At 48.4% G+C, this 27,192-nt stretch overlaps 1 protein-coding gene across 1 annotated transcript in view; it reads right to left on the minus strand.

Moving 5' to 3' along the window:
• KDM4A (lysine demethylase 4A) overlaps nucleotides 1-27,192 on the minus strand; it is a 1,237,605-nt gene that overhangs the window by 327,192 nt on the left and 883,221 nt on the right. The gene's annotated exons all lie outside the window — the stretch shown is intronic.

Consider the following 27,192-nt stretch of genomic DNA (forward strand, 5'->3'; position numbering starts at 1 on the left):
ACGTCAAAAGGAGCTGTTGAAGTAAAGAAAGTTAGACATGCAGGCGGCAACCCACGACTAAACAGGATGGCTCCAGGACCCTTGACAATGTTGCATTACCCAGCAGCGATGCATTGGGAGCCGGAGCTCAGTGCAGCTCAGTGCAGCAACTTATTGATATTGAGATGACATATTCAGTGGAATCTAAAGTGCAGTCAGAGACCCAGCGGTTCAAGAGAAGGTAAAATGATGCATGGGAATTGGAGTCCCAAACACAAGTGGCCAAATATGAAATTCTGATGAGGAGTCCTGACTGTTAGGATATTTTTTTCTCTTTTAGGCAACTTTCCCTCAATATTCTATGGAGCCCCAAACTTTGTGTTTTTTATCTGTCCTGACATTTGAGAGAGAAGGGAAGCCTTGAGCTTCACTTCCGTGGCCTTTTTGCTCATTTTGTCAAGGGGAAACCGATCAGTCCTTCAGACACAGTTTCCCTTTTGCCTTTCTACCTTCTTTGGTAACTTTAACACTGAACAGCATCTTCAAATCACCCTAGACATGTCACAATGGGATTTTTGGTTATTTTTATGTGTCTTAAAACAACCTGGTAGAAGCAGTACATTTTGCACTATTTTTGCATTTATTTTAGTGTGCACATTTGTGTTTACTGCGTTTGGCTACTAAAGGTGGGCAATGTCCTAAAATGGCCATGCCACAAGGTTTTTCACTTGTTCTTTGGCCTTCTTCCTGCCTTCACAGGCCACAAAATCCCTAATATTGTCATGCATTTGACCGGGAAAGGCTGCTGATTTCGTGGGCTAGTGCATGCCATTCGTGTGTGGGCCCAATCCATAATCTGGTGCCAGAGAGTCTATTTTGCAAGCACGAAAGAAACCCATAGTGGTCCCAGATTGGATCACTGCTGGCTGAGGGAGTGGTGTAGATCCTTACCATTGGAGGGCTGAGTTTGAACACTCACCTGAAGCTAGTATAAGAAGGAGTCCTGGAACCATTCCAGAAGCTCAGAAACTGAGTCAAGTATCCTTTGTAGCTGTGCAACCGACCAAAGACCTGTGGATACCTTCTGAAGAGGCCTGGCACATTTTTCCTGCAACTGTCCCAGTGAAGCCCTGCTAGAATACCTGATCTGAGAAAGCCCTCGTCGGTTCTTGTAAGACAAGATTGTATGTAGTAACCAAAGGTGAGAGAATTGCATAAAAGGCGAGGCCTTTTGCAAGGAAGGCAGAGTCGACGACTGGATGAAGGAACCAAAGAAGAAAAAGAAGAATAAGCTTGCTGCACACTCCTGGACCGTTGGTTTGCTCGGTGAAGCCCTGCTGCAGTTCTGAAGCTCTGAATTTCTAATCAACTAGAGAAGCACAGAAAGGACGACTTATCCCCCTTGGGTTGGTGGGACCAATCACCCACAAGACTAACTCGACTGGAACTCCTCTCTCTGCTGGCAGTACTTCATTGCTGCTGCAGGAACAGAGTGCCAGGGGACAGGAACACCAGAATCAAGTGCATCGCCTGGGACCCGAGCTCCTCCTTTTAACTCCCTCGAAGCAGGACTAACCAAGCCCAAGCCACCTCAGAGTGCTGGACTCCAGAAGCAAGGAAAGTCCACAAGGTGTCCAAGAACCGCGGTGGTGCTATTTGTGAGTAGCTGAAACCACAAAGTGCCGCTGATCTGAATTGTGCCCATTGCTGCTGCCGACCGACCTTCAAACCGTAGTGCAGGAGTCTCCAGACGTCCTTCCTCTTGTCCCCACGACTGAGGCTGAGGAACAGGATCTGCAGGAACAACAGGAACAGAAGCCAGCTGGAACAATTTCTTCAGACTCAAGGTACTGTAAAACTAGGGGTACTTACCTCTTGTTGTGTGTAGCTTGCTTGCTCTCACTGTAGACTTACATTGGCTGCCCTTTGCAGAGTTGCTTGCAGCTTTGCCCTTCACAAGCCTCCCAGCTTGTGGCCCGAACAGTGATTTCTTTTTACAACAAAACTCTTCAACATTGTGCAATACGTTTGTGCTATCTGCAAGAAATGGCTCAGCTCCACTAGACTTTGCTCAATTGACATTGGCTGTCCTGGCTCCCTGAAGACTCTTCTTACCCTCTGACCTTGTGTTGATCTATCCCTCCAAAAAGTCATACATACCTTACTTGTATAGCTGGGAAAGGGTTAACCTATATTTCATTCGGGGATTGAAAAGTTCTTACCTGTTTGAGAAGCTTGTTAACCTTTGTTTCCTTCCCTAACATTTTCTTTTTTGCCATATCTTCAGTATTACCATTTGAGTGGGACAAGTGATATATTAATAACCACAGTGACCTAACTATTGAAGTCACCTCAGGGTGTAGAAAGTATCTGTATGTCATCCCAAAAGGGTATCTAGTGTATTTTTGAAGTGTATTTAAGTGTTGCATATTGCTTCCTTCTAAAGAAGGCTTATTTTAAAACTGACAAATTAATAAATCATGATTTGAAAGAAGAAACCTAGAGTATAAGTGTTATTTGAATGCCTGTCATTGTGAATCTCTATGTTGCAACCCTGCAGCTCGCATTGACCCCTCTAGAGATAAGCCTGGCGGCTCAGTCACTCTACCAGTTTGTGTAGTACAGGCCTATACCAAAAGTTGGGTTGCCTATTGTTAGGGACAATTCTCAGAAATGTGCTAATTCCCTTCTACGGACACCTCCAGCTCTTTTGCTGGACTTTAGGGCTTTTAATTTCTACCCTGGAGAGAGTGAGGCCTTTTTCCCACTCTCTCATGCAGTTTTGTTCAATTTGGCCTCTGTATTTCCTTTGGTTGTGGAGTCTGACAAACTCCTTAGGCATCATCTTTTTACATTGTGACACACAGCACCTCCAGTGCAGTGCCACATAGAAATCCCTTGGATTTCTGATAAGGTTTAAATACCTTCTATTGGATAACTACTGTTTCCAAGAGCCGTGAAGTGAAATTGACTTTACTTACATTGTGTAACTTTCTAGACCCAGCACACACTATCTTACAATAGGGTGCTGGAGGGGTCACTTGTCTAGTTTCTAATGTAGCATTTTGATGTTACCCTTTCTACAATCAATGGCTGGTGGCAGTGGTTTCCTTTTTCCTACCATTGTGTATTTCTACTGCATTAAATCACCCATAGGTGTCAATTTTTGTCAAAATGGCTGCAGTCTTCTTTTTTCACCATTTCTTGTTGGAAAGGTCCTTCTTGAGATTTACTCTGCGTACCAAACCAGATTTGGTCCCTTTGTTCATTTTGTCTTTGGCGGGATTCACTGGTGAAGCCCGCCTCTGGCTCCAACGTGTCTGGCAGGGCAGGAAGCAAGGGAGTTGCCAGTTACGGAGAATTCTCAAAAATGTGCTAATTCCCATCACCTTAGAGACCCCCCCCCATCAACTTTGCTGGATTTTGAGGACTTGATCTTTTTACCTGGAGAGTGTGTGACCCTTTTTCCCACTCTCTCATGTATTTTGATGTGTGTTTTACACTTGTGTTCTTTGATTATGGAGTTTTAGACAACTCCATAGGCATCATCTTTTCATGTGTGTTACATAGCACCCTCAGTGCAGTAATACAGAGAAGCCTTTTTAGGCTGTCCCAAGTTTTAAATACCTTCTCTGGGATAAACTACTGTTTCCCAGCGAATGTAAAGTTAAATTGACTTTATTAGTCTTTTTAAATTCCTAGACCCAACACACACTATCTTACAATAGAGTGCTGGAGAGGTTACTTAGCATCTGGACTCTTTCGTGACCTCCGACTCCCCTCACTCTCTATTCTCCCCCCTGGTCAACTCGCTCTGCAGGGCACACTCTGGATGCTCTGATCTCCTCAGACCTTCCCCTTTCTGCCCCTCAAACCACTCCTCTCTCCTGGAGTGATCACTTTCTCCTTTCCACCCATCTCACCCTCTCTACCCCTCAGGCCAAGCTACTACCATCATTGCCACCCACCTTCGCGGTCATCCTGTTAGGCAGAATCCTATGAAGTTCCCTTAGGGAGGGGTGGGGGGACGTTGCTAGGCAGCCATGGAATAGGCTGTGGTTTCCGTGAGCTCTGTGATCCGGCGAACTGATCTGACAGAGAAATAGATATTTCTTTCACTGAAATGCAACTTCAAGCATTGGAGAAGGCGTGTGAATGCACTGAGCGGAACGTGTGCAGGCTGACATTGTATCCAGAGCTCTGGAATGGGCGTATCGACACATTGTATCCTGTGGCCAGCCGCAACATGAACATTAATATGGCGGCGGTCGAGAACAAAGGACTCCCAAGACGTGTATCCTGGTAATGAAGAAGCTGCCCCCGCCGATGACTACAGCTGCGGATTAAACTGTTTTGACTCATAATTAGAGGCAGCGCGGATCGGGCGGCCGTGAAAACAAGGGGCCTTCGCTGGTGCAGCTGGCGCTCCGGTCAATAACCGGGAGCGCACCGAAAGTGTGGGCGAGCTGGGACCGTAATGTATGGCATCCGTAGTAGCGGTTGAGGTGGGATTGTGTGGGCGAGCGAGGATCAGCTGGGCCCTGCAGCACGGAGTGCGGCTGCAGCGGCGAATACACACTGTGTTCCGCCGAGCGGGTCGGAAACGTTCGAGGCGGGCGCTGCCTGCCTTGAACAGAAGCTCCGTGGAGCCGATCTGCACATCGGGGGCTGTCCCCGTAGAGAACGACAATGCACTGGCCTGCGACCGCTCACCGAAATATGCGCAGGTCGGAGGAGGCACGGCACACATAAATCACAAGTGAAGGCGGTGCGGCGAAAACAAGGGGCCCACGCTTGATCGGCAGGAGCCCCGGTCATATACCAGGAGCGCACCGAGCGTGTGGGCGAGCTGGACTCCGCCTGCGGAGTGTGACGGGACTGCAGTGCACGGCATCCGTATTAACATAAAAGGAGGATTGTGTGTGCGTCGGGGGTGCTGGAGGCGTGAGGAGCATATGGACCCTGCAGCACGAAGTGCCGCTACAGCGGTGAATACACGCTGTGACCCGTGGAGCGGGTCAGAAATGTTTGAGGCGGGCGCTGCCTGCCTTGAACAAAAGCTCCGTAAAGCTGATCTGCATACCAGGGGCTGTCCCCGGAGGACATGATACTGAACTGGCCCGCGACCGCTCACCGACATATGTGCAAGTAGGAGGAGGTACAGGGCGCATAATAGTGGACTGGGATCGTGTATAGTCCCAAGTGGATCCAGCGGTACGATTGAGGGAGAACGAACTGACAGGCTGCATATAACCTCTACAATTGAGCACTCTTGTACCCTTTGATGTCGCACAGGGTGGCTACAAGGGATGAACTAATGGCCAGTTGATAAGCGTGCTTACTATAAGCCTCAGAGGTGCATTTAGTCTCTGCCTGCATTACATGTGCCAACAAGAATTGTATGTGTAAAATAAACGTGGGAGGACACAATCCTCCAAGAAGCTATTGCGCGCATCATAGCACAAGCAAGCTGGAAGATAGCTACCCCAACGATTTAAGGATCTAGAAGTGTCACAGCAACAGCACATAGTGAAATTCAGACACGCAAGAAGGGAGGTGCTATGTCGGCGAAGGGGTTGAGGACCAAGACCAAACAATCCACAATGGAGGTTTATGCAAAAGCGCAGAGGACCCCTACAACACTGGCACAGAGTACGGTCGCGACTCCTGCCGAGGAGGCCCCAGACGGAGATAAGCATCAGATCCTGGCGGCCATAACAGAGATGCGCACCAAATGGGGATCAATGATGGCGGACTTGCAGACAGCCCTAGAGAACAAAATTGATGCGGTAGGGACTGAGCTAACCCTGCTACGACAAGACATTAGAGCGCTGGCGGAGAGAACGAGTGGGCTGGAAAGCGCAGTGAAGACCAATACTGAAGTCAGCACTAATAACGCAACTGTGGTTCACGTGCTAAAACAGCAAGTTGCTAATCTTGAAAACCGAGTGGAGGAGGCGGAAGGAAGGGCGAGAAGAAACAACATACGGGTGGTAGGCCTGCCAGAGGGGGAGGAGGGCCAGGACCCCACAAACTATGCGGAGAACATGATCCTCCAGGAAATAGGAGCAGACAAGCTCTCACAGGGGTTCACGGTGGAGCGAGCACATCGCACCCTAATGAGAAAACCATGACCTGGGGCGCCGCCGAGACCGATAATTGCGAGGATCTTGAACTACAAAGAGAGATGATCCTGGGATATTTCCGCATGGGCGGTACAATAGAGAAAGAATCCTCCAACATCACGGCGTACCCGGACTACACGATGCTGGTGCAGAGGGAGAGGTATAGCTATGTGGCTGTCAAAAGGAGGCTGCGTGCAGCTGACAAAGTATATGGTCCTGTACCCGGAGAAACTGAAGGTGTTGCACAAGAGCAGAGCGTTTTTCTTTGACACACCGGAGGACGCGGGGTCCTGGCTGGACCTGCAGGCTTGCCCAGAAGAGGCAGATCGAGATTGTCAGGAAAATGATAACTGAAGAGCCTATGTCCTGAACGTTGTGGGGGTAAGTGGGAGGGGGGCCCTTTTTCGGGGGGAATAGCGAGTCCGGATGGATGTTGTGTAACCTTTGGGACTTGTGCTCCGCACGGACTGGAATATAGTGGATAAAATGCTGGTAGAAGCTGCATAGTGTTAACATGAAGCGTAAAAATTGAAATTAGGAGTAAAGGGACGGTAGCAGCCCACCCCTGAGGACTGGTAGGTGAGTGGCCACTAGGGCGACTTTATCCTACTGAGCCCTGAGCACAGGCTTATGCGAGACAGGGCTAGATGTGGGGGTGCCTGAGATCCAGGGATGGAGCTGGGCAACAGTTGGGGGGGAGGGGGGTTTGTTGGGGAGGGTTGGGAGGGGGGAGGGGCGAGAAGGAGGGAGTTTGGTGTGTATGTAGACGTTGGGAGTTTTAGTTTGTATACGAGTCTACATAGAAGAGCCAGATGGATGAATCTGTATTGCGTGGGTGGGAGGGATCGGCTAGAGGTTAGAAGGAGGATCTTTAATGAGCCATGGGTGAGCTGAAAGTAATTACGTGCAATGTCAGGGGACTTAATAGTTATTTGAAAAGGAATAAGATCATGCTGTATCTGCAAAGGCAAAAGATAGATATTGCACTGTTGCAGGAGACGCACCTGACACAAGAAAAGATGGAGACGGTAGTAATGAAATGGAAAGGGGTTGTGGTGGGCTCGTCATATTCTGCTTATGCTAGAGGAGTACTTACCTGGGTGGCGGCGCATGTCCCGTTCCAGTTGTCGCAAGAAGTGGTGGAGACGGACGGGCGGTTGGTCATATTGAGGGGGCTGGTTGAGAATAAAGAGATAAGTATCGTAAATACATATGCCACCAACCAAAACACGGCAACATATTTTAGAACTCTGTGCACCAACCTTAGTAAGTGTGTGGGTAGTGCGGTGATCTGGGGCGGGGACTTTATCTTTGTGATGAACCCCAAGGTAGATAGATCGGATGGTAAAATTGACAGACCTGCCCCAGCGGCTAAAGCACTGTGGACACTGTTGGGCGACTTTGGTCTGGCAGATGTGTGGAGAACAAAATTCCCCCAAGAGAGGCAATATTCGCACTACTCCGCCCCACAACAGCTGCACACGAAGCTGGACTATGTTTTTGCCACGTCGGATGTCATTACTGAGATTACCCAGATAGAATATAAGGCGAGGGTCCTTTCGGATCACTCGCCACTGGTTCTCGGATGGTAATACTGCCCCCCCGAGGGCACGGATTCCAACGTGGCGACTTCGAGCAGGGGCGCTTAAGGACCCAGTTTTTAGAGAGGACATAAGGGAAGAGATCCTTAACTATTATGAGGTGAACACGGGTAGCGTGGACTCTGCATGCACACTATGGGAAGCCTTCAAGGTAGTGATGCGGGGGGTTGCCATAGCTAAATCAAAGGGTCTGCAAGGCGGGATCCTGGCTGACCTACAAAGAACAGAAGGAGAACTGGAAAGAACATTAAAGGGTGGAAGCGTGGATATGGAGCTGGCACTTAAACTGCAGCAGGAGTGTGTGGAGCACTGGAAAGGCCCTGCAACCTCAACTATAAAAAATACATAGAGAGACAGCATGCGGGTGGGGATAAAAAGGGACGCCTCTTAGCATCGCTATATAAAAACAAAACTCCCAGAACCCCTATCAGAACGATAATAAGAGAAGATGGGGAGGTAGTGGACACCCAGGAAGGAGTAAAGAAGGAGTTTGCGGATTATTATAAGACGCTACATGGGGAGGAGGAGGGCTGCAGCCGAAAGGAGATAACGGAAACATTGGAAGATATAGGACTGCCCAAGATAAGTGGGGAAAAGAGGAGGAGCTAGATGCACCGATCACTCTGGAGGAGCTAGAAGAAGTGGTGAGACAGTTGCCTACTAGAAAGACCCCGGGGGCGGATGGGTTCCCGAGTTAATTTTATAAAGTATATAGAGAGGAAGTGCTCCCTCCAATGTTAGAAATGCTCAATGAAGCGTATGAGATAGGACGGTTGCCGGAGTCACTCAGAGAGGCGATTATAATACCGCTTCCCAAACCTAACAAACCAAGGCACAGCTGTGGCTCATACAGGCCTTTGTCGATGCTAAACCAGGATAGCAAAATATTGACGGCTGTCCTGGCAAACAGATTGCGACGAATAATTAGCAAATTGATACACCCTGACCAGACGGGATATGTCCCAAATAGAAACATAACCCATAATCATAGGCGACTCCAACGAGTGATAGAATGGGGTAGTAAGAATGATGGAGAAATGGCGATTGTCTTCGGACATGGTAAAAGCTTTCGACTTGGTCAAGTGGCCGTGGCTGCTGGCGGCCCTGGAGGGATATGGGATAGGGCCTGGTTATATTCGGTGGGCGAAGATGTTATATAGTGAGCCGCTAGCCAGAGTACGGACGGGATCAGTGATATCCGAAAAGTGGCAACTAAGTAGAGACACCAGGCAGGGGTGCCCCTGGTCCCCGATGCTTTACATTCTAGCCCTGGAGCCTCTAGCAATATACCTCAGGCAACAATATGATACAATAGGTATTGGGGTAGGGGGGGGAACGACACCTGATATCCCTATATGCGGATGACTTGTTACTATACTTGAGGTATCCGGAAGAAAATCTCCAGTATATCCTGGAGGTGATGGAGAGGTACGCAAGGCTGTCCGGGATAGCGGTTAATCCACAGAAATCCAGCATTTTTCCACTTGGCAGCTATGCAAGGACCCCTGTGAGACGGTTACCGGTGCTACAAATACCGTGGGCAGTCAGCTCTTTCCGATACCTTGGGGTGGATGTGTACCACACAGTAGAAGAGGCGCATAGGCACAACACTGAGGTAGCTATTGTGAAAATCAAGAAATGTATGAACTTCTGGGTGAAGTTGCCCCTAGCAATGAGGGGACGCGGTGCAATGCTGAAGATGGTGGTCCTTCCTAGGCTCCTACATTAGTTTAGTAATATTCCGTATATGATACCTAAGAAGTTTTTCGCTAAACTGTAGGGACTTCCTGTGGCAAGGTACTCGAAACAGAGTGGCGTTATGGAAGCTGCAGAACTTTTATGAAAAAGGGGGGATCAAACTGCCTAATTTTGAGGTTTATTATGTGGTGAGTCAGCTACAATATGTGGCCAAATGGCTCTCAGACGAAGCGACCCCTGAACTAAGGTTGTTTGGGCATGATTGCGCCCCATTCCATTTGAAAGAAATGATCTGGCTGCCTGAGTAAGAAATGAGAGGGCGCTCGAAAATGATGATGCTTGGGTGGAAAATGTGGCGTAGAGCGTGCCGGATGATGGAAAATCCATTCCCGTGCTCCCAGCAGGTGCCGCTGGTCGCACTGGTAGGGGACGATAGGCAACTGAGGGTGATCATTAGGACCCACTGGAAATCGGTGGGGTTGGTGACGTTAGGGGATATATGGCAAGAGGGAACCATTAAGGATTTCGGAGTGCTTGGGGAAGAAACGGGGCTACATACGGGCCAATATATTACATATCATAGAATGGTACAGAGAATTCAGAACACATGGCCTGAAACTGTATTGGAGGAAGAACCGGATGCTATCATAGGGGCAATATATGACATATCTGAAGGGGGCATGAGATCTGTAGACTGTATGAGATGGTGATGCATAAGGTCGGGAAGGAGCCGACGCCGTTAAGATTAGACTAGGAAGCGGAAGTGGGAGCCCCGATAGAAGATGGGATGTGGGAATGTGCCCTAGGATACCACAAGAAGGTGTCTAGGAATGCGAGATTAAAACAAATACAATTGTATGTGACACACAGAGCATACATGACAGCTCTGAGGATATCCAGGTTTGCAAAGGCTGGTTGACAGGCATGTCCCAAATGCGACGAGGAAAAGGCTGACATGACATGTTTTGGTCATGCCCAGTAATTGGGCGTTTCTAGGGTGAAGTGGCACAGAAACTAGCGGAAAAGGGGGTTACGATCATCATAGAAACAGCCTGGGTCTGCTTGCTGGGAGGGTTCCCCAGATCACAGAAACTTAAACATGTTGGAAAGCTGAAAGATTTAGCATACGTGCTTGCAAAAATAAGGATTGCCATGGGATGGAAAACGTGTCACAAGCCACGAATAGAGGTGTGGTGGAGGGAATTGCAGAAGTGGGCGGAGGCTGAAACGTTAGTGTGGCAAGAGGCTAGTAGCGCAGGGGGGGAGGAGGAGGAGGAGGTGGGAAACCTGATGGCATGGAAATCATTAATAGCAGAATTATTTGGTACGATACAAGACCCGACAGAATCCACGGGGAGCGATACCCCGCCACGGGCAGCGAATACAGAGTGCGAGGTATAAATAGGCTCATAAGGGGGGAGGGATGGGGGGAGCAGTGAACATGATTATGTAATGAACAATTGAACTATTGTACAATGCACTGCGTGTTTGGTTTGTATTGTTGTTTGGTTGGAAATTAATAAAACCCGTTTAAAAAAAAAAGTTCCCTTAGGAAGCACTACAGAAGATTAAGACTACAGGTATATGCAATAAATCCCCTTTGGTATCAGTCCGCACCACAAAGATTTAGTTGGTAGCTATGGCTAAGCAGTCAGACTTATCTCAAGAGGGAGTTGAGCAGTATTCAGGGTTTACACAATAGGACTACAATACTATGGAACAAGGAAACACCGACCAAAGCTTTGCAACAAAAAGAATATATATATTTATTTTACACACTCTTAAGTTCACACACAAATCACTATCATTAAAGCAAGTTAAAATAGTCAAGAAAAGTATACACAACTCCCTATTTAAATTGTAGACACGTTTGAGCAAGAGTGAAAACTGAGCAAAACGGCACAGTCTAAACCAAGCTGAAATGGCACTCTAACAATTTCTTCAGAGGGAGGGAAAGGACAGGTCATACAGGGTTAGACTCCTAAACACACCAGGAACACTTCCCAATTGGATTGTGAACAAGTTAGGCAAGGCGATACTTTAGTATAAGCAATACTTTGGTGAAAACCGAGCAAAATGGCACTTCAGCAATATAGAGAGGGGAAGGAAAGGTGGTTATAAGAGTTTTGGTGCACCAACACATTTCTTAGTGAAAAGCAATCTAGAGAAGGCAGTTGTAATAGATTTAGCCACAGTCAAGAGGTCTGTGCCAGAGTCAATGGTACACGGCAAGTGCCCAGGATCAAACGGTTCTAGAAGCTGCAGTCAAGTCTTTGTTTAACGAGTTGAAAAGGCGGTTGCAGAAGGTAAAAAGATAATGTTAGACGAAATGGGCGGCCAACCCAAGAGGAAGGTAAAGGATTTAAAACTCCTTTAGCAGTACCTAACAAAACAGGAGGCCTGGCGGAACAATGTACCTTGAAAGTGGAAGAGGCTCCTGCGGTGGCGGTAGTTCCTGGCAGTTCCTGCAGTTCGGGAGATCCAGCAGAGGAAGAGATCCTCTTCGGGTTTCCTAGTTCCAGTGGCAACGTCTTGTCCTAAAGTCCTCAGAGCCCTGCTTTTATGCAGAAAAACCACCATTCATACAGCCTAGCTGTCACTCACACAGTGGGTTGGCTATCCTGGCGGGATAACCCCCGAGTCTATCAGAGCAGAGTGCGACTTAGGTCGCCTAGGTAACCCTGCCAAAAGGACGAAGGATCCCCGACCTGGGTTAGGATTTCAGAGAAAGATACAAGAAAGAAATATTATCAAAGATCTGGCAATAAAAACCTATCGGAGTAAAGTTAATATTGAAATAAACCGGCGGTATGTTAGAGGCTGTCAGTAAAAGTGGGAGCCTCGAACAATGGGAAAATCCCATTGGAAAATATTTACGGTTGAATATTTAGGGTAGTAACCACTGCCACCAGCCAGAAACTTTGGAGAGAGGCACTGGACGGTACCCTCTCGAAAATGACCACCAGGGAAAACTATTAACCCTTTCCAGTACCTCCATAGTAAGATGGTTTGTACTGGTTTTGTTCATAATTATTGACTAGTAAAGTCAATGGTAACTTTACATGCCCTGGGAGACAGTAGTCAGTCTCAGGGTATGGAGTCTATGTCTGTGGGTCTCTATGACACCCCTGTTTTACTGCACTGAGGGTGCTGTGTAACACACATGTAAAAAAGATGATACCTATGAGGGTGAGAAAAACCCCAGACCATAAGCACACAAAATAGCCTAAAACAAACATCAGCTACATGTCTAAGAGTGGGAAAAAGGGTCTCACTCTTAGCAGGAGAAAAAAAAACCCTTCAAATCCAGCAAAGCTGCTGGGGGACTCTATAGGTAAGGGAAGTTAGCCTTAGAACAGAATTCTCCCCAACACATCTGACCCATGAAGCATGTGTGAGTTGAGGCTTTCGCCGCCACTTTCTCACCCCCACCACCCCCTTTTGGCTGACTCTCACCCCGACACAGCCCTTTCCTTGCTCCACTCTGCTATATTCGATACACTGGATATTCTTGCCCCTGTCATGAGAATCTTCCTGAAGCCCAAAGCCAAGTGCAACTCCTGGTATGACTCAGACCTTGTCACCCTTAAACGCAGGTGCAGGGTGGCCGAGAGAAAATGGCTTGCTTCACGTACATCCTCTGACTCCTCTGACGAACTGGCCTGCCGCCTGCTCCAAAGGCAATACCGCCTCTCTGTCCTCACCAAGAAGAGAGCTCTCATCCAAGCCTGCGTCTTTGCGGCATCTAACAACTCGGCTGAACTCTAAAATCTGCAAGGAACTGGCCATCCCGCCGCAGTCTCTACCTCTCCTATCCCTTCCTAGACCCTCTGCACGGCTTCTCACTTCATCTCGAAAACTCAGGACATCCTATCCTCACTCCCCTCCCTCCCTCTACTCCCTGCTCCTCCTCTGGCCCTTCTGCATCCTCCTCTCATCCATCCTTCTGTGCCTTTCCCCTGTTCTCCGCAGAGGAAGTTTTGAGACAAGTCCGATCTATGAAAGTCTTGTCAAAACAGGTTCACCCCGTGTTCCTCCAAAATCATCAAGGACCACATTGACTCCCTGGCTCCTGCACTGGCCGACTTCTGCAACCATTCCTTCGCCACTGGAGTCTTCCCATCCCCCCTGAAGCACTCCCTTGTGCATCCTCTTCTTAAGAAACCCTCTGCCGACCCCTCCTGCCCGGCTAACTATCGCCCAATCTCCATCACTCCCTTCCTGGGCAAACTCCTAGAAAAAGTGGCCCTCTCCCAGCTCAATCTCCACACTGAATCTGTTGGTTGTCTACATGACCACCAGTCTGGCTTCAAAGCTGCCAGAAGCACGGAAACTGCTCTCCTGAACATCTGTGAAGACCTGCTCTCCAACCTGAATTCTAACACCCCGTGTCCTCATGTTGCTTGATCTCTCTTCTTCCTTTGACAGTCAACCATGCCATCCTGCTCAAATGTCTCCGTGGTAACCTTGGTATCATCGGTCAGGCCCTGGCTTGGCTGACATCTTTCCTCTCTGACCGACCCTCCCAGGTCCAAATGGGCCCTTCCTCTCCACTGTCTTTTTCTCTACCTGTGGTGTCCCCCAGGGGTCTATCCTCTCACCCTGGCTGTTCAACCTATACCTGGCACTTCTTGCCCACAGCATTGCCACTCTCTGCCCTAACTTTCGGTGCTATGCGGACGACACCCAGCTCATGTTCAGGCTACCTTCGGCCACCTCTTCTCCGTCTCTCATCTCTGATTGTGTCTGCTATCCAGGAGTGGTGTGCCGCCAATGACCTCTGTCTTAATGCCAGTAAGACTGAGATTCTTCTCATCGGCACACCTGCTCCCTCCTTTCCTGTCCCTCTCGGGGTCATCTTTGACTCCACACTCTCCTTCTCTTCTCACATCTCTGACGTCTCTAAGAAGTCACACTACCAGCTGCACCTCCTCAGAGATATTCTACCTTTCCTCTCCTTCCCCCAGGGCTCTGGTTCTCTCTAGGCTGGACTACTGCAACAGACTCTTTCTAAATCTGCCTTCCTCTACTCTCCGCCATCTGCAACTGATCTATAACAGGACTGTGAGACTTGTCCTTGGCCTCAAGCCCAGGGATCGTATCTCTCCAGGACTGAAATCTCTGCACTGGCTCCCAGTGGCTGCGAGGATCAAGTTCAAAAGCCTCTGCATTGTCCACAAGGCCTTCTGGGGCCTGGGTCCTCAATAACTTAAACTCTCTCTTACTAAATATCTTCCTTCTCAAGCTCTTCGCTCATCCGCCTTCAACTCCCTCAGGGTCAGTCGCTTCTCCAAGCAACGAGTTGGTGGTAGATCTCTTTCTTCGGCTGGGGCTTCCCTCTGGAACAGCCTCCCTGAAACTTGTGGACAAACATCTCCGGTTCCCGAAGCACCGCAAAACCTCTTTGCTTCTGCCTTTTCTCCTCCTCTCCCCTGCTGACCTCCTTGCTGAAACGGAATTTGCACTGGTTACCTGGCCACCCTCTGATCCCGGGCCCAGGACCCTCCCCCACCAGTCAGTCACACCTGCACTGCCTGCCTGGCATCCCCCGCACTTGGGGACTGTTTCTGTATCCCTTCAGCCCCACTACCAGCAGTTGACACCCGATGTCTGCACTTACCTCTGCACTTGCCTTTCTGCTGGCTGTTACTTTTACTTATTCTTATTATTCTATTCCCATGTACTTCACTGTCCCTTTCCCCCCCTCCCGGACTTTCCCCCTTGCCCCCATCCCATGCACGATCTGACTGACACCTGGCCTAGTATGATCGTTGGCTGTCCTCCCCTTGTTCCCCACTCCCTTGCCTCGTCGCACCAAACTTGTGTATAGGCGTGTTATAAATGCCATATCATATCCCCTTATCTAGAAACTCATGTAGCTGTTAAATGCTACCCTTTCCTATCGAAATGGCTGGTGGCAGTGGTTTTACAACAAACTACCATGGTTTTTCCCGGCCACGAACACCGGGAGCGTTAAATCGCGAGAGCCATGTTTTTCAAGATGGCGTCTGAGCCTCCTTTGTTTAAACGGGTCCCGGTCTTCTTTTTTTGCCTTTTCTTTTTGGAACGGTCCTTCTAGAGTTTGTCTCTGTGCGCCAATCTACGTTTGGTCCCTTTGTTTAGATGCCTTTGGTGGGCTTCAGGACTGAACACCGCCTCTGGGGTGGGCAGGAAGTGAGGAAGGTGCCAGAAACTCCCTGTGCTTAGTCTCCTAGGAGACCCAAATGCACTCTGGCGTGATTGGCTGGCTGACTGTCCAGCAAGGACAGCCACCCTGCTGGGCGAGTGGCAGCTAGGCTGGAATGAATGGAAGAAAACTGTTTAAAAGGCGAGTCTCTTGGACTGGAAAGCTGAGTCGACCACTGGAACAAAAGTACTGAAGACGAGCTGGAAGAGGACGGCTGCTGCAACTATTGGACCGTTGGTTTGCCTGGTGGAGCCCTGCTGCAGGTCCGAATCGCCACGTTCATCTCGACAGAGAAGCCCTTCAAGGACGACTTCTGGTAGGACCAATCAACTCGTAAGCCACCTGGATACCATTCTCTGAGCTGGTTAGGATTAACCAGGGGGAAGGACACCAGTTTGTGTGCTTGAAGAACAGCAACCGGAATCGAAGATTTGCCAATTTGCCAGTTTTGCGACCAGTCCCTGTGCAGTGCAGGAGTCCCCTGACGTCCTCCCTCTTATCCCCATGACTGAGTCCCAGGAACAGCAAGATCTGCAGGAACTGCCAGGAACAAAAGTCTTCAGCTGCATCTTTTTCGTCAATATAAGATACTGTGAAAACCTGACTGAGAGAACTAACCTCTCACTGCAGAAGTGCGTACAACTTTTGCAACTTGCAGGCTTGGTCAGCTTGTGACCCGACATACAAACCTTTCTTCCCAGAACTACTTCTAAGAACCGTGGCAAAGACTTTTCTGTTTAAATACCAGAACTGTTTTTACTTATACAAGACACTAGCCCATTGACTTTGGTCTACCTATTGCATTGAATCAACTCCTCTGGTGAACTCAAACTATTTGCACTGTTTTAGAGTAACTGTAACATTTGTTTTATTATCTTCTGCCTTTTTGCTCCTACTTCAATGGAGCTCAACTGCTTAGTAATCAGTATTGTAGTATCATTTTTGTGTGATATTGGTTGCCTCATTTAGTGAATGATTTATAAATGATGTGTAATAAAGTTATAAGTATTTTTACAAAGAAACCTTGAGTATAAGTGTCTATCTGAATACTTGTCATTGTAGACCTTTGTGCTAACACCCTTACAAGCTCACATTCCCTCTTGAGATAGGGCTGGCGGCTCAGCACACTACCAAAAACTGTGTGGTACAGACTTATACCAAAGGTTGGTTTTGCTTACACCTGTGGTCCTAATTGTATGTGGTGGTCCCAGAGGGTACTGCATACAAACTCTGCCTAACAGTGCCTGAAACTCCCTGTGCTTAATCCCCTTGGTTACAGGAATGCACCCAAAGGTTTGATTGGCTGGCTGGCTTGTCCTCTTAGGGCAGCCACCCTGATGTGTGATTGACAGCTAGGCTGCAAATGAATGGGAGAAACCTGCATAAAAGGTGAGACTTTTTGCTTGGAAGGCAGAGTGGACCGCCGGATGAAGGAATCCGAAGAAGAACTTGGAAGAGACGCCTGCTGCAACTCCTGGACTGTTGGTGTGCCTGGTGAAGCCCTGCTGCAGTGCTGACGCTCCGAATTCACCACGACTAGAGAAGCCCTGCAAAGGTCGACTTCTCCCCTTGGGTTGGTGGGACCAATCGACCACAAGACAAACTCATCTGGAAATCCTCTCGGAGCTTGCTGTACTTCCATTGCTGCTGCAGGAACTGATTGCCAGGGAGAGGAACACCAGAATCGAGTGCGTCGTCTTTAATTCGGCAACGTGCTCCAAGAAAAACCCTCGCACTCCCATGAAGCAGGGCTGACCAAGCATGATCCACCTCAACAGAGTGCTGGACCCCAGATGCGAGGAAAAGTCCAAAAGATATCTGAGAACCGCAATGGTGCAATTTGCGAGAAGCTGAAACCACAAAGTGCTGCTGATCTGAAGTTAGCCCATTGCTGCCGCCAACCTTAAATCTGTAGTGCAGGTGTCCCCCAGACGTCCTCCCTCTTTACCCCACGACTGAGGCCCAGGAACAACAGGATCTGCAGAACTGGAACAGAAGCCAGCTGAACCAATTCTTTCAGACATAAGGTACTGTAAAACTAAGCGGTATCTACCTTGTCTTGGTTGCTTTTGCAGAGTCGCTTGCAGCTTCGTCCCTCACAAGCCTCGCAGTTTATGGCCCTCCCGTGATTTCATTTTCTACAAAGACTTCTAAAACATTGTGCAATACTTTTTACTTACCTTCAAGAAATGCTTCAGCTCCCCTAGACGTTGCTTAATGGACATTGGCTGTTCTGGCTCCCTGAAAGGCTCTTCTATCCTCTGACTTTGTGCTTTAACTTTCCCCTCAACAAAAGTCACCCATTCTATAACATGTGTAGCTGAGAAAGGGTTCATTTACTTTGCATTGGGGGTACAAAAGTACTTACCTTCTTAAGAATATTTGTTAACCTTTATTTTACTCCCTAACCATTGTATTTTTTTGACACTAAAACTAAGTATTGCTCTAAATTTGCCAGTGATATATCAATGTCCACAATGTCCTAGTTATTTAAGTAACCTCAGGGTGTAGGAAGGGCCTGTGTGTCATCCCAAATGGTTATCTAATGATTTAAAGAAACTGAGTGTGTGTATTTTGAAGTATATTTTTGTGTTACATATATTTGCTCCCTTCTATAGAAGGCATATTCAAACTGACCGTTCAATAAATAAATAATTGTTTAATCAAAAAACCTTGAGTATAAGTGTTATTTGGATACTTGTCACTGTGAATTTCTATGTTACAACGCTACAGATCACATTAGCCCCTCTTGAGATAAGCCTGGCTGCTCAGTCACTCTACCAACTTGTGTAGTACTTGCTTATACCAAAGGTTGGGTTAACTATTGCCAAGAGGACAAGGCTGGTGTAGTTTCCCACAGGGTTACTACAGACAATCTTGACTAACAGTGCTTCAACCCTTGGCCTGGTGGGCCAACCAGTCGAGACGTCTTCTCGCATTCCTGCAGCTTTTAGCCTTCGGATTCGTCCGTTTACCACCCAGTGGACAGACCAGCTCTGAAATGGGATACCGCGCCAGAAGTGTCACCGTTCCGCATTTTCACCTTGAACTTTGGTGTTCTACAGCTAGTCCTACAGTCAAGTTTCAGCTTCGCAGCATTAAGGGATCCTGTCCTGGAAGACCATATTTGTTTGTGACTGGAGAGACACCTGCTGTCGCCTGTGTATAGTGACTGTCACTGGAACCGGCTCCTTGCCATCTGGTAGTGTCCTGAGGAGCCATGCATCGGTGCCTGCTGCATTCCATCTTGGGAAAGGGGTGCACTCAGCTTCTGGACCCAACCAGAATGTTCCTTGCACCCGCAGCTCCTGGGCATCTTCTACTGAATCCAACGGCAGGAAAATCTACCTCCAGCTACTCCCAGATAACCTGCCAATTCACTTGGCAAATGGGAGTAAGGGCGGCGAGTAATCGCAAAGCTTACAGCTGCTCCCATCTCCTCCATGCTAAAAGTTTGTGAAGAAGACAATGCATTACTTACCGTAAAAGCATTTCTGATGGTTGTATCTGCTTAGATTCACATGCTGTGCATAGGTCCCACATCCAGTGGTCACTGCGGAGTATTGCATTTTGTTTTTCGTAGTCGAAAAGGGGACGTCGACAAGGCGTGTCTGTAACACTATCCCTATAGTGACGTGCGTTGTACCCACAAACCCCCACGCGTCGAGGTCCCTCTGTCTTTTTTTCTGCCCTGATGGAGCCTTCTATACGTGAGTGAGTACAGAAAAGAGAGAGATGTAGAAAGGTGTCTAGGTTCCTTCCATCCGAGCGGGGAGGAAGGGTGGGCACATGTGAATCTAAGCAGATACAACCATCAGAAATTCTTTTACGCTAAGTAATGCATTGTCTTCTGATGTTTGTTAATCTGCTTAGAATCACATGCTGTGCATAGACTAGCGAGCATTACCCGGAAGTGGGTTATGAGAAGGAACAGTAGAGAAAAGATGTCTTAATACTGCCTGTCCCACCTGGGAGTCCGATCTAGAGTGTGCTTCTAGACAGTAGTGTTTTGTAAAGGTGTGCACAGAACTCCAGGTAGCCGCTTTGCAGATGGACTCAAGGGGAACATTTGCAATGAACGCTATGGAAGCCCCAGTGCCTCGAGTGGAATGTGCTCTTGGCTTGAAGGGTAGTTCTCTCTTAGCAAGAGTGTAACAGAGTGATGCATTGAACAATCCATCTAGATATAGTGGACTTTGAGACTGCATCTCCTTCTCTTCCTGCTGCCACCGAGACAAAGAACAGATTAGTCTTTCTCAGTGGTCTGGTTCTTTCCATGTAGAACATGACAGCTCTGCGTACATTTAGTGTATGCAGACTTTTTTCTCCCAAGCTGGAAGGGTTTTGAAAGAACGTTGGTAGTTCTATTGACTGGTTTACATGGAATTTCGAGATGAATTTTGGTGCAAACCTTGGGTGTGTGCGTAGAACCACCTTATCCTTGTGAACTGTTACGAAAGGGTCTAGAACAGAAAGAGCCTGCAGTTCACTTACTCTCGTAATGGAGGTGATGGCTATTAGGAAAGCAGTCTTAAGAGTGAGGTCTTTAAGAGTTGCCTTGTGCATGGGTTCAAAAGGAGGGCCCATGAGTCTAGAAAGTACCACATTTAAGTCCCATCCGGGAGCTGGGTTAGCTATCGGAGGGTGTATTCTCTTTACCCCCTCCATGAAGGCCTTGATAACTGGTATCTTCCACCACGACACTTTAAGTTGGGAAGTGGTGTATACAGAAAGTGCCGCCAGGTGGACTTTAATGGAATTGAACACTAGACCTAAATCCAGTAAATGGGTCAAGTACAGAACAATGTTTGTGGGAGAGCAGTCAACCGGGTTGATGCTCTTACCTCTACACCAGATGACAAATCTTTTCCACTTGCTAGAATAGCAGTGGCGAGTATTAGGTTTTCTGGCTTCCCTGAGGATGTCCATACATCTCTGCGGGAGTTGTAGATGTCCAAATTCTATGATCTCAGTAGCCAGGCTGCTAAGTTCATGGTCTGAGGGCATGGATGCAGTGTCCTGCCCTTGTCCTGTGACAGCATGTTGTACGGGCAGGGAAGTTTCACTGGGGGAGATAGGGACATCTCCATCAAGTGAGCGAACCATGGCTGCCGGGCCCACATTGGGGCCACTAGTATCATGGTAACCTGCTCCTGGTGCATCTTGTGCACCACTTTGTTGAGAAGGGGAGTCGGGGGGAAACAAATTTCCCTGACCATTGAATCGACAGACCGTTCCCCTTGGACTGGTTCTGGGGGTACCTGGAGGCGTAACTTTGGCATTGTGAGTTCTCCAGAGTTGCGAACAGGTCTATTTCCGGGAATCCCCATTGCATGAAGACGTCTAAGATGATGTCTTCGTGCAATTGCCATTCGTACTCTTCGGGCAGGGGGAAGTCTCTGCTGAGTTTGTCTGCTAGCAGATTGAGTTCCCCTGGTACGTGTTGTGACAGTAGGAACATGTTGTGTTTGAGAGCCCACTTCCATATATTCTGGGACAGCTTGGACAGTCCTGGAGAGCGGGTGCCCCCCTGCTTGTTGATGTAGTACATGGCTGTGGTGCTGTCTGTAAGGACCATCACGGTCTTCCCTTGTAGGTGTTCCTGGAAGGCTTTTAGTGCTTTGAACACCGCCAGTAGCTCCGGTAGGTTTATGTGCTTGGATGCTACGTTCGGAGTCCACACTCCGTGAGCAGTCTGATGGGATAGGTGAGCCCCCCATCCTGTGAGGGATGCGTCCGTGGTTAGAGTGGCCTCCACCGCGGGTGTGGCAAAGGGTTTCCCTATTATCAGGTTTTCCTTTGTCCACCACCGTAGTGAGAGAACCAAGGCTTGCGAGACCACCACTAGATCGTCCCATTGTCCGCTGGCCTGACAACACTGGCTGTTGAGCCACTCTTGCATTGGGCGCATGCGCAGGCGCGCGTGAGGTACCAAATAAATACACAACGCCATCATTCCTAGCAATCGCATCGCTTTGCGCACCGTCACCTCTCGACCTGCCACATATTGGGGGATCTGAAACAGCATGTTTTGGACCCTCTCGTTGGAGGGGAAGACGAGGCCGTCCTTTGTTCGAATTAGAGCCCCTAGGAATTGTTTGACTTGGCTGGGGTCTAAGCTGGACTTCTTCTCGTTGATGGAGAAGCCCAGTTGGAACAAAAGGTCTACAGTCTTTTGGGTGTTTGAGAAGCATGTCTCGTAAGAATCCCCTGTTATGAGCCAGTCGTCGAGGTAAGGGTATACTGGGATGGATAACCTGCGCAGGTGGGCCGCTGCCACTGCCAGTACTTTCGTGAATACCCTTGGTGCAGATGCTATGCCGAAGGGTAGCACTCTGAACTGGTAGTGTTTGCCCTCTATCATGAACCTGAGGAATTTTCTGTGCGCTGGCAACATTAAAATATGAAAGTATGCATCTTTCATGTCCAGTGTTGTCATGTAATCTCCCTGTGATAGCAGTGGGATCACTTCCTGTAAGGTCACCATACAAAACTTTTGGGGTTTGACAAACTTGTTCGCTGGGCGCAGATCTAATACAGGGCGCATGGTTAGATCCTTTTTGGGTACAAGGAAGTACACTGAATAAATACCTTCCATTACCGAGATAGAGGCACGACCTCTACGGCTCCTTTTTCCAGCAGTTGGTCCACTTCTTGGAGAAGGATGGCGATGTGTTCTGGTGTCATGCGGCGTCCCCTCGGGGGTCTGTATGTTGGGGAACTGTTGAACTCTATACAGTAGCCGCGGGCTACGGTGGAAAGTACCCAGCGGTCTTATGTTATTCCCTCCCATGCTGGAAGAAAGGATGTTAACCGGCCCCCGACCGGCGTTGCATGGGAGGGGACGCAAATCTTCGCGTCACTTGGTGGTGTTGGCTTGGGAGCCTCTGGGGGTGAAACCCCGGCCTCTTCCCTTGCCACGACGTTGACCCCTCTGATTGTACTGGCCGCTATTACTCTGGTAGTTGCTGGCAGAGTACTGTTGTTGGTTTTGTTGCTGGCGTTGTCCGTGAAAAAAGCGCTTATTACCAAATCCCCGCCTTTTAGGGGTTTTTGAAATTTGGTCTAAGGTCTTTATTGTATCAAATTCTTTCTTCGCGTTCTCCAGCGCGTCATCCACTGCTCTCCCAAAGAGGTTGGACTCCTCTATGGGTTTATTAATAAGGGACGCTTGTGTTTCCGCCTTAAATCCGGAATTGCGAAGCCAGATGTGACGCTTCAGTAAAATTCCTTGTACCAAAGTGCGGCCAGCCGTCTCTGCTGCATCGAGGGTATTCTTGATGATGCTTTGATTGACCAGAGAGCCCTCGTTAACTGTAGCCAGTAAACAAGTCCTTAGGGGTTCGGGAGCTTCTTCGATGTCCTGTCTGAGCTTAGCCCATTGAGCATCGGCGTAGCTTGCCAATAGGGTATCATTATTGGCGATTCTGGTAGAGAATGCTGCAGAGGTGGTGATTCTCTTGGCTAGGGCATACAGCTTCTTCCCCTCTTTATCTGGGGGTGCCTCGCTAGTAGATAGTGGGACTCCTGCCCTTTTCCTGGTGTTGGTCACGACCAGGGAGTCCGGGAGTGAGTGACCCTTAAGATATAATGGGTCTGATTGAGAGGGAGAGAACAGTTTCTCAATCCTCGGATTGTTCCCTCTCACCAATGCAGGAGTGGAAAGAGAAGGTGTAATACGTCTCTTAACTGAGGCGAGGATGGGTATAACCTGGCTAGTGGGGGGTTTTTCTTTGATAATCCTCTCCACAAAATCGGTGTCTGGGGTGACCTCCCCAGTTTCGATTTCGAAATGTGCTGCTGCCTTCTTCAGCAGTGCATTGAAGGTGGGTTGATCATCGACAGGCGAAGGGTTCCTGACTGGTGTAGTTTCAGTAGACCTGATGACTATACTGCTACCGCCTGTGTCAGTCGACCTAGCCGGTGACTGCCAGGGATTTGGGTCGCCCTCGGCTGTGTCTTCCTGGAATCCTTCCTCACATAGGTTAGTTTCCTCGTGAAAACCTTCCTCTTCTTGTTGGTCCTCAACATAGGTGAACTCATCTTCCTCTTGGAAGAAGGTGTCTTCCTCAGTGGGATTGTAAGAGTTTATGTCCTCCTGTATGGGGTTATAAAACTTCTGGTATTTAGCCCTTGGACTCTCCAGGTTTGCCTCCCTTGGTCTCTTGGGTGCCCTGTCTTCTGGGATGGACATGAACCTATCTAGTTTGTCCATACAGGTCTGGAACCTTTCAAAGGTCCACTGAGGTCGGCCAGGACGGTCTGGGAAAGAAGACATTCCTCCTGTAATTGTCTGGTTCTGTCCCAAAACGTTGAAGAAAGAGAGCCTTCGCCTTCTGAGTAGCCTTCTTGCTGGCTAGGGCCTTCTGTCGGCGTCGGGAACTGGCCTGATCTGTTTTCCGGCGCCTTCGGCGTATCTTTGGCCTTGTGCGCAGTTTCCGGCGTTTCACTCGCCGTACGTCTTTGGCCGTCCTTAGATGCTATGCGCGTGAGGCTTTCGGCGATCATTCTCTCTTCCGAGGGATCGGTCGCCGTCGCGCTATGAAACGTGGAGCCTTTGCTCGTCGAGTTCTTGCTCGTCGAGTCTTTGTTGGCAACGTGAGCGCTCTTGCGATGCGCGTCGCCGGAAATTTTGGTGTTAGCGCCCTTATTTTTAGAGTGCCCAGTCGCCTGTCGCGGAACCGGTGGAGGGGAGGGCTGACGACCCTTACGGTCGGCGGAAGACGTCGGTGGGCTCGGCGTCCCCGTTGGCGCTATGGCTGCCTTCGTCTTTGACGAATGTGTGCCTGGGGGTATGTGCTTTGGTGTTTTTCTGTGTGCGTCCTTGTCGCCAGGTTGTTCATCCCCATAAGCTGGGCATGAGCCGGGCTTGTCGGGGCCGGGGACGGACGACTAGGAGCGTGAACGCTCCTTTGAGAGGTCTACAGCCTCCGTTACGGGGGCCGTGTAGTCACTGTCCTCGTCAACTCGGCGGCGGCGGCAGCGGCAGCAGGCGAGGAGTCAGGCCTAGACATGGCGTAGGCCGCCCACCTTTTGACCCTGCGGTCTTTTAGAGTTTTGGGCTTTAGTAATTTACAGGCCGCACAGCCGTCCTCCTGGTGATCAAGGGGTAAGCAACGGTTGCACCGTTTGTGCTTATCCTTCCAGGTATATTTACCCTTGCAAAGCGGGCAAAACCTAAATGGCGTCCTCTCCATAGCTGAGGGTAATAAGTGTGACTACGACCTCGAAAGAGAGGGAGGGGAAAGAGAAAGGCATTCTTAAAGAAAAGAAAGAAAGACCACAAAACCCCACTCTCCCTACTGTGTATGGCCGGCGAGGCCAGGCCACGTGTTCAGCAGCGCCGAAGGATCCCCTCCGCTCGTCCTTCCGTCGAAGATCTTGCTCGGCGGAGAAACGGCTCTGCGTCGAGGGAGGGATCTACGTTATTGATATTAATAACAAACGACCAAAGGTCGAAGAAACTATTTGGCAATATCTCTCGAGGAGCTCCGCATAAAGGCGACCAGTAGCTGGGCGGAAAAAAACAATTTGAGGGACCTCGACGCGTGAGGGATTGTGGGTACAACGCATGTCACTATAGGGATAGTGTTACAGACACGCCTTGTCGACGTCCCCTTTGACTACGAAAAACAAAATGCAATACTCCGCAGTGACCACTGGATGTCAGACCTATGCACAGCATGTGATTCTAAGCAGATTAACAAACATCAGAACATTGATTTATTCTATTCTTTCGCTTTTTAATAGTTTACTTAAAACGTTGTTCCAAAAGATATCAAAAGTACAAAACTTAACTGTAAAAGCCTTGAGAAGTCTTGTGAAACATTTTTCACCAGCACAGGAACATTTCCCAACGTTGTCCCCTCTCCTAAAGGAACTTTGTGACTTTTGGGGACAAGGACCCATTCAACTTAGGCAGTGGACTCAAAATTAGGGATGCTATTTTTGTGAACTGGTTTTCCTATTGCATAACTACTTAGAAGTGTCTAGGTAAATTTTGTGCATTTCTATACCGAAAAGTGACTGTATGGCAATCATTACTTGCCTTAATCGTATTTCTGTTGCTTGCATCTGCACAGATTCACATGCTGTGCATAGGCCAACATCTAGTGGTAGGTGTGGAGTAAGGTTTTGCAAAAAGTAACGTCGACTGGGTGTGCTTGTAATACTAACCCTGTGTGAGGTGTATTGTACACATGATCCTTCATGCGTTGAGGTCCCTCTGATTGTTTTGTTTCTGACAAAAGGGTGCATCAAATGATGCGTGAGCACAAAGCTAAAGAAGGTGTAAGACGCCCATGTACCTTCAAGTACAAGAGGGGAGGAACAGTGGGCACATGTGAATCTAAGCAGATGCAAGCATCAGAAATACGATTACGGTAAGTAATGTATGCCTTCTAAGGCTTGTGAATCTGATAAGAATCACATGCTTTGCATAGACTAGAGAGCAGTACCAGGAGATGGTGGTGGGATGTTCGAAGGAATAGCGGCATAGAAAAAGTTACTTACCCCCTGGTAACTTTCTTTCGATTGGATGTTCCTCCCACGTATTCCTCATCTGTGATATCTCCTATAAGCAGCTTCAGAATAATTTCTTCGGCAGAGGGCGCTGTATGTCAATGTGGTGAATCGATGTCCCTCGAGGGCCTCCGTCTCGAGGATGACGTCCTCGAAGGTATATATGGAACGTGCAGCACCAGTTAACCTCAGTTCTGTTTTTTTGTGTTTTTCTTACAGTAGAACTACCAGCATTAATGTGGTTTAGACAATACTAGACTCTGAAGGAGCGGAAACTGCAATAATATGGCAATTCTACTGCGGGGTAGGCTGGGAGGGGTAATGAGGAATACGTGGGAGGAACATCCAGTCGAAAGAACATTACCAGGAAGTAAGTAACTTATTCTTCGAATGTGTCCTCTCACGTATTCCTCATCTATGATAAGACTCCCAAACCCGTATTAGTTTTGGCGGAGGAATGTATGAATTTTTTCATCAAGGGTTGTTAGGAAGCAAATGAAGGACTGCTTTCCCAAAGCTTCCATCCTGACTTAAGGTGGAATCAAGGCACTAATGCTTTGTAAAAGTGTGGATGGGAGACCAAGTAGCTGCCTCACAAATATTTTTTATTGGAACCCATCTTTGCAGAGCAGAAGAAGTAGCCATGCGCCTAGTGCAGTGGGCTCTCAAGCCTTCTGGGGGATCTTTCCCGGCAAGTCTACAGCATTCAGTAATAGCGAATATAATCCATCTGAACAAGGTTTGTTTTGTTTGTTTATTATTTATAACGTGCGCCAGACCCAGGGGTTACCAGGCGCAACAGTTGCAAGATAATGCGAAGCTTAGTTACAGGAAGTCAAAATATGATGCACAGAATACAGACAGGTAAAAATTGCTATTTCCAGATATTATATACATTGTATACAAGAATGTGTTAAAAATCCATGTAAGGTGACATGTGTTGGGTCACGGAAATGCAGTACAAATTCTTACAGTGCCAAAATGCACAGAGGTGTTTACAATAGTTGTGCCCCGAGGGTACCCGGAAAGGGTTACAGCTAGTGGTAGGCATTGGTTAGAGTTCAGTGGGCATCAAGTGAGT

The sequence above is a fragment of the Ambystoma mexicanum genome, chromosome 1q, assembly GCF_040938575.1.
Source record: "Ambystoma mexicanum isolate Mex_15411 chromosome 1q, UKY_AmexF1_1, whole genome shotgun sequence".
NCBI lineage: Eukaryota > Metazoa > Chordata > Amphibia > Caudata > Ambystomatidae > Ambystoma > Ambystoma mexicanum.